This window comes from Fukomys damarensis, unplaced genomic scaffold, assembly GCF_012274545.1.
Source record: "Fukomys damarensis isolate Sample0158 unplaced genomic scaffold, DMR_v1.0_HiC HiC_scaffold_21, whole genome shotgun sequence".
Classification (NCBI taxonomy): Eukaryota; Metazoa; Chordata; class Mammalia; order Rodentia; family Bathyergidae; genus Fukomys; species Fukomys damarensis.
The window spans coordinates 6,295,930-6,311,252 of NW_022900933.1; the positions used below are offsets into that span (position 1 = coordinate 6,295,930).

The window sequence follows — 15,323 nt, forward strand, 5'->3', positions numbered from 1 at the left end:
TTTTTTTTTTTTTTTTTTTTTTTTTTTGTACCTGGGATTGAATTTGGGTCCTTGCACTTGCGAGGCAGGCGGCGGCAGCACTGAGCTAAATCCCTGACCCTAATGCTGTCAGTTGTAAAGGTTAGAGTTTGTTTCAACCTCACATCTAGCTTAGAAATGGCGAAGTACAAGCTCCCTGTCCATATGCTGATGATAAAACAATTACACTGGCGTCTCTCCACCATCTGTTTTTGGAAATTTCAAACTGCTAAGGTGAAATTGACTCAGAGTTGCATTAAGGATACCAGAGGCTTTTTTCTTTTTCAGTCTAGTAGTGTGATGTTCATGTTTATTTTAAGTCACTGAAACAAGGGCAAATAGTCACGCTAAAATTTCAGTCCCTATTTGATTTCTATCTTTATAACACATGGTAAAATCCCAATACAAGCTTACATCTTTAGTGTTGTAGGTAAGGTTATTTCCATTTTAAAGTGTTTTATTTGTTGTTAAAATGTTGCAACAGCTCCAGAAATAAAACAACACAATATCGACATTTCTTTAATTAAATATATCCAGTTTTAATACTCTAGTTTGATATTCATACAAATATACAATGTAATATTTTTTGGAGCTTGGTTTTGCACCTCCTTATAACACACTGTTGTTTTTTTCCTGAGGTTTTATAATTATTATTTACACGTGAGGTTTTTCTGAAATAAAATTTTTAAATTCTTCAGGGGAAATACAAAATTTGTAGAACACATTGCTACGAACTGGACTGATGGAACCGTCTCTCCTGAGCAAAGGCAGGGTTCTTTCTGTCTCTCTGTCTTACAACCTCCCTTACCTTTGCACATCCCAGGATGACGAGTGAGGACTGGAGAGAGGATCTTGGCCAACTCGGCTTTGACAGCGCCTCCAGTTTCCTCAAGAAACAGAACTGAATGATGCTCCTCTGGTAAACCTTGTGCCACCACTGCTTGCAGACGTGAATAGTGAAGACGCAGGTACTCCTCACCTTCTCACTGTTTATAACCTGGGGTGATAGAAGGTAGCGCATGAGTGTGGGCGGATGAGATGCCCAAGAGGAAGCAAGCGCATCCTTAACACAGCGCCAGGAGGGTCAGAAGCAGCCCCGAATGTCCCTCACTGCTGAGAGCCAGATGGGGTGGCTGGGCATGGGACTCTGCAACCCCACTTGAGCTTCTCTCTGTCCTAATTATACCACTGGTAAATACACAGAGCGGACTTTGGGTTGTTTTTGGTTGTTGTTGTTGTTACATTTTCTCCACGTGCAAATTTCCATTTCTGCAAATTTGGCCTCCTTAGTTTCTTTGTTTTCCCTTTATTTTAAATCGTATGTTGACTCATGAAAAGGTACATGATCCCAGTGATGAACGTAACCATACTGGATTCTTAAAAAGTACCAATAAACTCAATAGAATGAAAAAGAAGCAAAAATAATAAATTATATATTGACAAATTTTATTTGTGATATTTACAGGGGTCAAAGAGGGGCTATGATTTTTTTAATACAACTTGGAATGTTTACACTACACTAACATATTCATCACCTCAAATACTTAGGATTTTGGTAATGACAACTTTAGAAATTTTACTCTCCTAGTGATGTGGAAATGTATAGTACTCAATGATGTTATATTTAACATGCTGTGCAATTTATGTGAAAGAATACTCAGGCCTAGCAAGTAGAATGTGGCTACCAGAAGAGAGCAGGGAAATGGGGAGATGAACGTCAAGGAGTAAAAGCTTCAGGTAGGAGGAATAAATCACCCCCTCTCTTTCTGATCCCCCACTCCTTCGAAAAGGCTAAAGGTTTAGTGTTCGCATTACAGAATGTCTTCAGACTGAGAACCTGGTTAGGAGGTCTATTATACATGAGAAATCTTTTCCGTTTGCTTGTCTGTGTTGTACCGGGATGGAATCCAGGAGTGTGTGCAGGCCAAGCAAGTTCTCTGCCACTGAGACAGTCTTTCACTTCCTTGGTTGAGTTCATTCATTAGTATTTAATTTTTCTTGATGCTGTCGCAAATGGTAACTGTGTGTCTAATTTTGTTGTGAGTTCACTATTGCTCTACAGGAACACTGTTGATATGGAATTGGAATCCTGCTACATTGTTGGATTTGGTTATTAACTCTACAGCCTTTAGGTGGGATTTCTTTGGTTCTTCTATGTGGAGAATCTTGCCACCTGTGAATAATAATAGTTGACTTCTTCCTTTCCCATATGCATCCCTTTTATATCCTTCTCTTGCCTGATGGGTCTTTCTAGTAAATTGAGTACTGTCTTGTACAGAGCAGTGATAGTGGATATCCTTGTCTCATTTCTGATTTTAGAGGAAATGTTTTACTTTTTCCCCATTTGATATGATGTTGGTCATTGGTTTGTCATAAATGGCTTTTAATCAGATTGAAATAAGGTCCTTCTACACCCTTTTCTTCATTTTTTTAGAGATCCCGTTATAAGGGTACTAGTCTTACTCTTAAAAATTCTACCCTAACAACCTACTTACCCTTCAAATGCCCCACCTCTTGAACCATCACACTGATGTCTGGGATTGTAAGTCTAAATTTTGGGGTATACAAACATTTGGTTTACAAGTAGCTTAGAATATATAAAGATTGCATCTTGCTGGCGCTATTATAAACACGCACCTGAAAAATCTCTTAACGCAGTCGACTTCCTTATGGAAAACCTTTCCTATGCTGGAACATTTACCTATAAATATCGAGAATTCTTGGTCTCCCTGTTCATTAAATCACAACCCTGAGGTTCCAGAGCAGATGCCTCTGCTTTCCTAGTAGTTGCCCCTCCTCCAGCTCTGCTTTAAGCCAAAGTGCCTGCTTCTAATAATAGCATCCCTTCTACTGCGGTGGGTGCACTTCTTAATCTTTTCTGCTGCAGTCTTCCTGACTTCTCGTGTTCCCCTCGCTTGTCTTTCAGAGACATCATTGTTGTTTTCTGGGGTCACTCCTGAAACGCTACCAGCGCCCAAATCCTCAGTTTCTGCCTTCAGGGGAACCAAAACTGATATTACACTCAACCCGAATATCTGTCACTGACCTGCTTGTGTGAAGAGCATAAAACGATTTCTTTAATCTAGTTAAGGCTCAGAATTTTTCAGAGCTTCATTTGACTTTAGCCAAATTTATCTAATTATTTAAGTCATCAATACATGTGACTTTGAGGCTTACCGAGATTCATAGAAAGAAAACCTGATTGTATTGTTTTAGGTTTTCGCCTCTTGCTCATTATGGCAGAGTCGTTCTGTGTTTACTTGGCCTATCATGGAAACACAGTATGGAGTTGAGGGCTTTTATGAGTTAAAATAATGTTGGTCTAGGGAAAACAGTGGAGATAACAGTGATTTTGTGGTCACTAAACTTGACACTTGATAGCAAGTTCTTCTCATCCTGACTAACTACTCTTCCTAAGGCAGCTGAACTGTCAGGTGTCGCTAGGGAAAGTATTTGTGAAAACTGATTCAAAGTGGATGCTCACACAGCGTTCTCTAGGTGTGGGTGGGAAATCTGCCTCTAGTTCACAAGCTATGGTATCAGTACAAATCTGACATTTCTAAGCCTACTTTCTTATATTTATATATGCTCCTGCTGATCTTCAGGGACAATTTTCTTATGTGGACATAGTACAATATTTTTAATCAGGGACATGCTTGATTCTGAAAAGAGTTCACTTTTATGTAAAGTCAGTTGAATTAATTAAATTCTTTTGCTGTTCACATTTCCAGAGGGCTCCTTCTTTTTACCTCATGTCTGGACAATTTAAGAGCCACTGTCTCTTAATCCCGTCTTAAAGTCAAGTTAGACTACTAAGTGCAAAACATTACTTATGACATATTTGTTTTACACTCTTAAAAGCTGTCGAAGTCTGTTAAGTATTGACACCTGGGGTCTCATTCAAATTACTTTGCCATGAATGACAGTTGACTAAATTCTAGAGGACTTAGCTCCGGGCTTCCATGAGAAGACAGTTTCTTCTGCGGCTTTCATCCGTCGTGCACCATAGTTCAGAAGATATTGCTCACTCTAACAGGCTGTGGGTGAATGGTAGGTTTTATTGAAAAACTGGAGACTCATAGAAGCAAAGAATAAGTGAGAGGAGCTTGGGAATCCCGCCCCCTCCTCCCCCAGCTCCTCACGTGCTCAAGTGAGGCACGACGTGACCAGGCTTCTACGGCTCTTGCTCTATGTGCCTGTTCCAAGGGATGAAACTTCTCTCCTCCCACAAACTCCCCACCATTGTGTGCAAGCCTTGCAACAATGCTGTAAGAGGGGCTGTAGACTGTATGATGTGGACATGAGGTCATTTAAATGAACATAACATAAGTATACTACACCTACAGATTAGAAAATCTTGATCATCCTTTGGGGAAAAGGAAGACACCGTTGCTGGGTTTGAGTGAATCCTCACAGAAGCGCATACAATCCAGGTTCTATGAGTTCTTCTGATGGACTTCCAGGGATCTCTCCCAGGGTGACCCTTTGACAGTGGTTTTACCGGGTTTATTGCAGAGCTAGATCGAAGAAAAATTTAAAAGGTGTGCCTCACACTAAAAAATTCTTTCTGCCTTACCAAGCAGTGAAAGAGGGAAAGTGGGCCATTTAGCTAAGTAGCACATCTGAATCACAGCAGATGATAGCTATTCTGATAATGCTGTTGCAACTGTCTTCCAACACTCCCTCAACCAGTGTCTAAGCTCTAAAGTTTGGTTGGTCTGACATTGATATTTCAACTTGTTTTTTGATTAGTGTTTGTAGGGTATGCTTTTCTCCAACATTTTACTTTTAACCTAACTATGCCTTTGTAGATTGTTTTATGAAAAGCATATGGTTGGGTCTTACTTTTTCAATCCAATCTGACAAGATATTTTATTATAATCTATGTATTTAGGCCATCTACATTTGAAATAATTGTTGTGATATGTTTGAATTAAAATATAGCATGTTGCTAGTTGCTTTACTGTTTTCTATTTGTTCATCTCTCTTGTTTTTTTCTCTCTTCTGTCTTATGATAATTGAGCACTTTTCATGGTCTTACCTTATGTCCTTTAAAAATTTATGATTTTACTTCTTTGCAAACACTTCTAGTAGCTACTTTAGGTTTTACAGTATATTTTAAAATTAATCTGCTTCAAATAATATTATATTCTTTCATTTACAATGTCAACAATTTTCAAAAATATATTAAAATTCCTGTACTTCCATTTTTGTTAGTACTTTTATAGTATGTGTTATTTTAAAATAGGCTATAATTATGGAATACACTATTAAAATTTATTTTAGGCATTTTAGCAAGGTGTGGTGGTGCATACCTATAATTTTAGCACTCAGGAGGTTGAGATAGTAAAATTTCCATGAGTTCAAGGTGAGCCTGGGCTACATAGTGAGTTCAAAGCCAAACTGAAGTACATAGTGAGACTTGCCTCAAAAAATCAAATTTATTTTAGATATTTTAGAGAATTTTTACATTAAACTTATCTTAATTTGTGTTCATTTACTACATTTCTAATATTCCTTGTGGTTTTTGAAGATTCTTATTTCTGAATGATTAAAGTTCCTTATCCAAGTTCTTCTGCCTGAAGAACTTAACTTTTCTTATACAAAGTCTATTATCAATATATTCTTAGTCTTTGTTTTGTTGAGAAAAGCTTTTATTTTTCTCTTATTTTGACTGGCCAATAATTCCAAGTTCTCAGATTATTATTATTATTTTTTTTTAGTACTTTGAGGAAACATTTTACTGCACTCTTGAGTGCATGGTTTCTAACAATAGCATCCTTATTCTTGTTTTTCTGTGAAAAATGTAAATCCTACAATATTTCTCTGCCTTTGATTATTTCATGAGATTGCATATTTATTTGTATTTGGCATTATCTAAGTTTCTTGGATCTTTGGTTTAATACATGTCAAAAATTTTGGAAAATGTTTGACTAAATATTTCTTCAGGTATATATTGTGATCTATTTCTCTCTCTCCACACTTTGCAATATTTCAGTTGCATGTTAAACTTTTTTATTCTATCCCAGAGTTTTTGAATGTGTTGTTAGTTTTTAGCTCTTTTTTTCTCTGTTTTTATTTCCCTTTCTGTGGTTTCACCAATAAGTTTTTTGTTTTTGTTTTTTTACTGGGGATCAAACTCTGGCCTTTGTACTTGCAAGGCAGGCAGCAGAACCACGGAGCCAAATCCCCAGCCCTTAGTTTTTTAAAGAACATTTTATCTCCTAATTACTGTCTCTTTTATTCCTAGTCATTCAGTTGGATTCTTTTTTTATTGAGTTTATTGGTATTTTTAAAGTATTTAGGCCAGGGATTTAGCTCAGTGGTTCAGTGGCCTGCCTTGCAAGCTCAAGGACCTGAGTTCAATCCCAGGTACAAAAAAAAAAAAAAAATTTAGTACAGTTACATTTATCAGTGGGATCTTGTATCTTTACATGACATATCTCAGTTCTCATTTTCCCCCATATCCCTGCCCTCCCCTATTTACAAAGACTTTGTTTCCATTTTTTTCCTTTTCTCATATTTTTTCTTGTCCCTTATTTCCTTTCCCCTACCCTTCCCACTTCCTCTACACCTTGAGCCCTTTTCTTCCTATTTCACACTATCACTTACACAATTTGGATCTTATTTACACTTTTAGCTTTTCACACCAGAGAACTATTCGGTGTTTACACATGTATGTCTTATTTATTTCTCCTAAGAGTGTGGCCTCAATATGCATCCATTTTCCTATGAATGACTCTAGTTTCTCATTCTTTATGGCTGAGTAATATTCCATTTTATAGAAAAACCACATCTTCTTTATCCAGTCTCCAACTGATGGGCAACTGGGCTGTTTCCAAGTTTTAGCTATTAAAAACTGTGCCGCTATAAACATGGGTGTGCATATGTCACTGTGATATGATTCTTTTAATTCTTTTGGAAAGATACTGAGCAGAAGGATAGCTGGGTCAAATGGAACTGCCAACTCCATTGGGTTCTTATGGTTATTATCAATATATTGAAGTTATCTATATGCATTATATGTTGTTTATGTTTCTCATGTGGGCCCTCTAGATCATAGTTGTTTAAGCCCTCCCTGATAGTTCCAACATCTATGTCATATATGAGACTTGTTATTAAGATTGCTTTGTTGTGTTTGTTTCTCTTGCCTTGCTGAGCCTCATGCTTTTTGTTGGAAGCTGGTCACCTTCTGCAGTGCATAGGTAATGGTAAATGTATTATCTTTACATTGGTATATGTTTGCAAATGTAAGGTAATTATTATGCTCATCTTGGTAAGGTGGTATATATACATATCACATTTGTGCAATGGTCCCAACTCTACTCTTAACCCTAACTACCATCTTCACGAGTCAGGGCTGTGGAATGCTGATTAAATTATTGGGGAAGTGCATCTGACTTGCAGTTTGGAGGAAGCATCTGGTTGAAAGAGGCAGATCACTGGCGGTATGGCTCAGAAGGGTCTGTTTTTCTTCCTGGCTTCTCTTTCCTCAGCTTCCCGGATGCCATGACATGAGAAGCTCTCTGCGGCAGTGCCCTCTGCTGCGCCACCCTGCCTTGGAGCCAGCCAGCCCCGGACTAAACACCCGCTACAAACTCTGAGCCAAAGACAAACCTTTCCTTCTTTAATTCGCGGGGGTTGTATATTGTGTCCCCGCAATGAGGAAAGTGAGCGAGATGAAATATTAATTACCCTGACTTCTTCTCACTCTCTCTGCCATGCCTTCTTCCCATTCCCATTTCCAAAGCTCTCTGTTTCCCATCATCTCTCTTTTCTTTTTCTCTTTAAACTATTTATATTGTGAGTTTCTCATGTACGAGAAACCAAGTCATATTTAACATTTAGTGTCTGATTTAGTTCAGCTGGCGTTATAGTCTCAGATGCATCCATTTTTCAAACGATTTAAATTTACCTTTCTTCACGGCTGAGTAATACTCCATTATATATGTACTCTTTAAGCCTCCATGTGAGCCCACCTCTTCTCCTGCTAAGCAGGTGATCAGGGGGTGGCAAAGAGGCTGGACAATGTGGCATTACCTGCCACTCATGGAAAGCTGCAAAATCAAGGCTTGGAGGCATGAGTCAGGATCTGACTTCAAAAGAATATGTAAAAGATGATGGCCTGAACTTTGCTGCCACTGCCCTATTGTTGCAGTAGTCCGTCTTGCATGTGGGGCATATCTTCCCCTCTCTATAGAGAATTTCTTCTTCTTAAGCACTTCTCTTTCTCCTTTTGTCTTTCTCTTTTTATCTTAAATAAGTGTTGAATTTCTATGTTCACTACTGGCACTGTCCTGGAAAGGACTACTGGTCACCATGTCATCCGATGGCATTGTAGTGTGGAGGTTTATGTTAATCTAGACAGAAATTGGGTTGGATTTGATGGGGGATTTTTGTTGCTATGCTACCAAAGCCTTCAAATTTTTCTAGTCTAATTTTGTATAGAAACTGTAGATTGGTTTTTAAGAGATTATTTTTCCAATTTCTGCTTAACCTTTGGGTCTTCTCCTCTGCACTAGAAGGAAACTTTTCTTTGCTGTTATTCTATCTGTGTCCCACTGGTATCGTTAGCCTTTTGATAGAAGGGTGTAGGGCCTTCCGGTTAACCTCTGTCATTCTCAATCAGAGGTGTTTCAGAAGTTGTAGCTTTAGGCTGGGCATTGTGTATATTCCTTTCCTGTTCCCAGGTGTGGAAATTTCTCTCTTCTATTTCCTCAGCTTCAGGGGGCTTCTACCAAGGCCCTAATACTCTGCTTTCTGTGGCTCTTTTCCCCATTGACTAAGGTTTGTGTTACATATGGGAGAGGGAAGAAATTGGTTTAGGAAATATTTCAGTCATGCTACTGCCTTCCCTGCTAACTCCAGGAGGGCAGCTTTCTCCAATTTCCCTCATGTTTTCTCTTTGAACATGCAGTGAAGTTCGTGGAGGGTTTGTCATCCAAAGTCCAGTGTTAATGCTACTGGACTTTCCACCCCAATGGCCTTAAACTGTCCCTCTAGCCCACAGTTGACCTTTAGTGATTTATTTAGTTTTAACTGAATTCTTCTTTTTTGGTTTATATGGTGTTTAATCGTATCTGCCCTGAGTGAAAGAGATACTCAGGTCCCACTTCTCCTGTAAGCGCCTGTCCTACTTCACGCTTTTGGTTAATTGGTTGTTTTATTCCATCAGTTCCCTGGTACAATCAAGTCGTCAGTGACCTCTCAGTCCAGCCCTCTCTGTAAGTGTCAGCAGAGCGATGATCCTTGTAGCTGTCTGTATCTCTGCACTAGTGCCTATTGAAAATTGGTGTTCAAAAGTTTCTTAAATTCGTGGATTGGCAGACTCGATGTAAAAAAAAAAGATGTCAGTTTTCCCTGTCAGTCTGTAGACTTACATAACTTTTTTATCAAAATTCCAGCAAGGATGTCTTTAGATAATAAAGCTCATATTTAAAATTATGCAGAAAAGCTAAAGGACTTGTAACTAAAATATCTAAATAGCTAAAAGTGCTACTTTTTAATAAAAGATGAATGAAGTAGGAGAAATCATTCTATCCTATGTTAAGTATTACTGTGTAGCTACATTGACGAAAAGCTTGTGGTGGTGGCTGAAAGATCAACCTATAAATAAACGAAACAGAACAGAGAATCCAGAAATAGATCCACACAATTGTATCAAGTGGATGTTTGGCCAAAGATACAAAAGTAACTCAATAGAGAAAGGACAGCTTTTTCAACAAATGATGCTGGAATGATTTACTATCCCTTTCTATATATGATACCTTTAAATAAAATTAACTCAAAATATATTATGAGCTAATTTACAATGTAAAACTATAAATTTTACAGAAAAATAGACATTCTTAAGGATTGAAGGCTAACCAGAGTTTTTATGTGTGACACCAAAAAAAAAAACTTTTAAAGGTTTTTAAAAGGGGAATACCCAAGAAACCACTAGGGAAATGTTAAATTCTTTTGTTTCCTGAGACCGAACAGAATGAAGAGATGAGGTACACGCCCAAAGAAGTAATTTTCAAACTATGTGCCTAACAAAGTCTTTGCATGTAGAACATTAAAAAATTCCAAAAATAAACACTAAGGAAAAGTAGTTGAATTAAAAACTGAGCAGAAATAGCTCAGTTGCCCATCAGTTGGAGACTGGATAAAGATGTGGTTTTTCTATAAAATGGAATATTACTCAGCAAAAAAGAATGAGAAACTAGAGTCATTCACAGGAAAATGGATGCATATCGAGGCCATACTCTTTAGGAGAAATAAATAAGGCACACATGTGTAAACACCAAATAGTTCTCTGGTGTGAAAAGCTAAAAGTGTAAATAAGATCCAAATTGTATAAGTGATAATGTGAAACAGGAAGAAAAGTGCTCAAAGTGTAGGGGATGTGGGAAGGGAAGGGGAAAGGAAATAAGGGAAAAGAAAAATATGAGAAAAGGAAAAAAATGGAAACAAAGTCTTTGTAAATAGAGGAGGGAGGAGTGGGTGAAGGGAGGGCAGGAGTATGGGGAAAAAATGAGAACCGAGATGTGTCATATAAAGGTGCAAGATCTCAGTGATAAATATAACTGTACTGAATGCTTAAAAAGTACCAATAAACTCAATGAAAAATGAAATGAGCAGAAGACATAGACATTTTACCGAAGAGGACATATAGTTGACATACAAGGCTATGAAAAGGCGATCAGCATTATTCACAATCAGGGACATGCAAATTAAACCACAATGAGATATTGCTATTTATTTGTTAGAATAGCTAAAAGGAAAAATAATGAGGTCACCAAGCATTAGTAATGATTTAGAGAAATTCGACCACTGAGACATTACTACTGCGAATGAAAAGGGAAATATAGTCATTGTAGAAAATGTTTGGACAGTGTTTTAACAAACAAAACATGCATTTACCGAACAAATGTTTCTGAAATTTTATTCATGGGCTTTTTCCTCCCCCAAGAAATAAAAATTATGCTCACACACAAATCGTAGCACGTTTATTCATAATGGCTCAAACTAGAAATAAGTCCAGTACCCTTCAACTGGTGAATGCTTAACTTAGGATACATCCATATCCTGAACTACTATGTAGGAATGACGCGCAATGGGTTATTAAAATATGCGACAATCTGGATGACTCTCCAATCAGCTAGACTGAATTTTAAAAAGTTAATCTCAGATGATCACATAGTCATTCATTTATATTCCATTATTGACATTGCACACCTACAGAGGCGCAGAACACGATATCTACTGCCCGGTGTTAGGGATGGGAATGAGAGGCTGGCATAACCATGGAACAATCGCAAAGGGAAGCCTTGTAGAGGCAGAAATATTCTGTGCCTTCATTTGTGGTGCTGTCTATGTGGAGCTGCACATGTCATGAAATTGCACAGACACCTACAAATACATCGACAGCAAGAGAGGGAGACGGGGGGGGAGAACACCACTGAAATGTGAATAAGATCAATGTATTATACCAACAATGGTCCACTTTATGGTATTGGACATTACATGATAGCTATGCTCAGTGCTGCAAAGGAGGGAAAGTTGGGTCAAGAATGACCAGTAAACAGGGTGAAGCATCTGAAGAAACTCTCAGACATTTTTTTTGGTGACTTCTTGCGTGTATGCAATTATTTTAAATAAAGTGCTGAAGAAAATATCCCTGAATGTCACATGAATTATTATTTTCCAATCCACTAAATGTTGCACATAATTATAATTATGAACCAAGCAATATAATTTAAAAGATAATTTGCATTGTAAAGCTAAAAGAACTCAAAGATATAATAGCTTTGTTACAGTGAAAATAGTCGTCTAAAATCTTGCCAACAAGGAAAATTATCCGAATAATAAAAGGATGTAGGCAATGTGAATGTTTCCTGAAGGGCTCATTAGTGGACTCGTGTACTTCAGCAAAGACGTCTTGTGCAATGATAACCAAATTAAAAATGCATCTTGAAATCTCATTCTGTGATTATAAATATGGTAAATACTTTGTAAACTAAGCAGTTTGTTGGAGCTCATGAAGAAATCAAAGGCTGATTAAAGACTAAGGCAAGCTTTTAAAGCATACGATTGACAATGTATGAATATTAGGTTAAGTTAAGTCTATTCGAGCCCAACACTCAGTTTCATACTTCTGACAATCCCCAAATGGTGTTCTCTCCAGACAGACTGAAAGATTCTTTGGGGTTTAGCCATAGTTCTCATCTGTGCTTTACATAGTCTAAACCATGGGTGGCAAACCCTTGGCACTATTGCACAGAAAACTGTTTGTTATGAAAAGCCCTGAAAGATTCATTATCCCTGGTCTGAAGTATTCAAACCTGTACATACTGAAACTTACTCAATAACAGATTCCTTTTGTTCATTTCTCAGTGTGATTTTTTAAACAATCTCTAAAGTTATTAATATTCTTTTGGGGCAGAAAAAAGAACTGAGGTTCAGAGAGGTTAGATGCCCTCTCCGATGTCACACAGCTAACTGGTAACAGACTCAGAATTGAAACTCTAGTCTCATTCCAAATGTGATTTTTCTCTTCATCATTAGCGCTGCCTTTTTTTCTTTCCCTTGTTTCCTACAAAATGTTTTGCAGTGCTTGTCAGGCAGAAAACACTCCATTGTACTTGTTGATTAAGGAAACCACCAGTTTAATCTTCAGTCTAATTGGTTCAATAACATGTGCTTTCTGTCCTATGGCTCATGTCCCTGTTACGGAAACAACAGAAAACATGTGCATCGAGCGACTTTCTCAAGCATGAGTCAGCTGTGATGACCACCTCCTAGGATGTTTGCCAGCTCAATAACAACCAACGCCAGTGGAACCACCACCACCACCCACTGCCCCAGAGGCAGATATTAACCCATTGGCTCCTTCTTGGGCATAGTTTCTCCTGTAGATAGTCATGTTACAGCCTTGGGAGTTGGGTAGCATGTAGACTATTTTGACATCTGGTTAGAAATGATTGAGCACTCATAATGCCAGCCTGTTTCCCAGCTAGGGTGTGAAAGGGCCAGAACTGAGCAGTGACTCCTTGGCAGTGGAGCACAGAACTCTAAGCTTGATGGATGGCCAGAGTAGAGAAGGGCCTCTACTGGGTTTCCAATTGGTACAGTATCAACTTTGCAACTCTGGGCCCTCCGGTCAAATTCATCATGGTGACAGGTTCCCACCAACTGATTTGACTGGATTGTTATTTCTATGGAACCATTTAACAGTCTGTCAGGGCACAGCATCACACTTGTGCTCCCTTACTCCTGCATCTCAGGGGGATCTGCCCCACTGCCAGTTGGCTATCAATTGCAATGTGTGCTCTGTGTATATTTCTGAACAGTACATTTAGCTCAGTCCTGCTTCTTAGTTACTTTAAACACTGTTGCATACTCACAGTTTTAAATGAAGAATGAATAGTGCAAAATCAATAAAAGCATTAAAGAAACACATATCTGGGCCTGGGATTTAGCTCAGTGGTTCTGCTGCCTGCCTCACAAGTGCAAGGTCCTAGTTAAACACCTGACACCAAGAAAGAAAGAAAGAAAAGCAGACAGACAGACAGAAAGAAGGACATATCCCAGCAACCCAATTGAGCAAATGCTAAGTACTACTAGGCACAGAATCCATGCTAAAGGTAAAGGTTTGCATAGAGCAGAGGTGGATTATACTCACAGTTTATTTTCTCCTCAGCAAGCTGTACTTCTGCACTCCTGCTAGTTTTTCTCTAGAATTCTGTAAGCTTTAGTCTTCTCATGTGAAATAAAGACAGCAATGCTCATTGAGAGGTGGCTCAGGGGTTAGAAGTGGAGATTATAAAAAAATAATTGTACCATTGAAATACTTAGCCCAGTGCCTGGTGTGTTTAGTAAGTATCCAACAAGTGTTGGTGAAGATCAGGCTCACACAATTCCCTCCTGCATGCTTTGGCACAACAGAGGGACGTCTCCAATCACACTCTCCACTGCCTGCACAGCACAGCAATGTTCCTCCCTCAGCGCTCCCACCACTGCAGGCCCTGAGCCAAGTACAGGCAGTGATTAAAAAAGAAAATAGGTGTGAATTGTTCAATATTTATGCAATTTAACTAACAGCCACCTCTTCTGAAGCACAGTATCTATCACACAGTTTGAAGCAAAAATAATTGGTGGAAGTGAAGAATCAAATGATTTTCTCATTTCATCCTTAATTAAATATTAAAAACAAAGCCTGACTAGTGGCAAGGGACGGCTGCTTTTGCCAGAGTTCTGATGTTAAAATAAAAAGGAACAATTAGAAGAAGAGATCAAAGGTGTGCCAAGTGGTGCTGATTAGGGGTAGAATCTACGTTTCAACATTGGTGAACATCAGTTCTCGGTGCTGTGGGCAGTGGTGACTCGATACTTTGTTTTACCTGTGATCTTGCTGAGCAATCATGTGAGTTTGGAATTACTACCATATCTTTCAGGGGCTGTATTGAGGCATCGTTAATATATAATAGAGACTCCACCCAAAATACGTGGCACACTCTTATAGGTTTGAACATTTATACACACGTCTGCGGTGAGCACACTCGAGATTATGAACACATTCAGAATCAAAACATAGTTCCTCCCTCTCTTTTCTACTGATGTCCTCTCCGTGTCTCTCATCCTCGAACATCCCTGAAACCATATTAGATCGTACATTTTAGAAAACTGTATATCAATAGAATAACAACGATGTGTACATCTGCCTCTTAAAATCAACTTTATTTTGAGAACCATCTTTGTGGTACACATATAGAATTCACTTCTTTTATTACTGGGAATCCCTTTCTATAGATGCCCTAAATTTATCTATTAATGTTTATCTGTTGATAGAGACAGGGACTGTTTCCAGTTTCTATTACAAATAATTTCTTTGAACATTCATATTGAAATCTTAGAACAGACATATAATTTAACTGCCATTAAGTAAATTCTTAGGAGTGAAATGGCTCATATGGGAAATACAAGTTATACGAAACTGCCAAACTGTTTTTGTAAATGGAATACGTCATTTTGCAAACTGAATATATCACTTTATATTCCAGTAGCAGTGTATGATAGTTCTAGATCCTGTACATCCTACCAAATTCTTATCAGTCTTTATAATTTTAGCTATGCTGGCAGGTGGTGCCACATTGTAGTTTAATTTCTCTTTGCCTGTGGCTAACGATGCTGAGCATCTATTCCTGAACTTATTAATCATCAATAGAGTCATCTTTGGGGAAGTGCATGGTCCTATCCCTGTCCATAATATTGAGTTGTTTGTTGTCTTCCTCCTCCTCCTCCTCCTCCTCCTCCTCCTCCTC

General features: G+C 38.3%; 1 long non-coding RNA gene across 1 annotated transcript in view; it reads left to right on the forward strand.

The window, feature by feature from the left end:
- Nucleotides 1–15,323, forward strand: part of LOC104849332 — a 112,977-nt gene that overhangs the window by 81,504 nt on the left and 16,150 nt on the right. Inside the window, exon 2 of the long non-coding RNA XR_776726.3 lies at nucleotides 842–986. This is a non-coding gene — a long non-coding RNA (uncharacterized LOC104849332). The remainder of the gene's footprint in view (nucleotides 1–841; nucleotides 987–15,323) is intronic.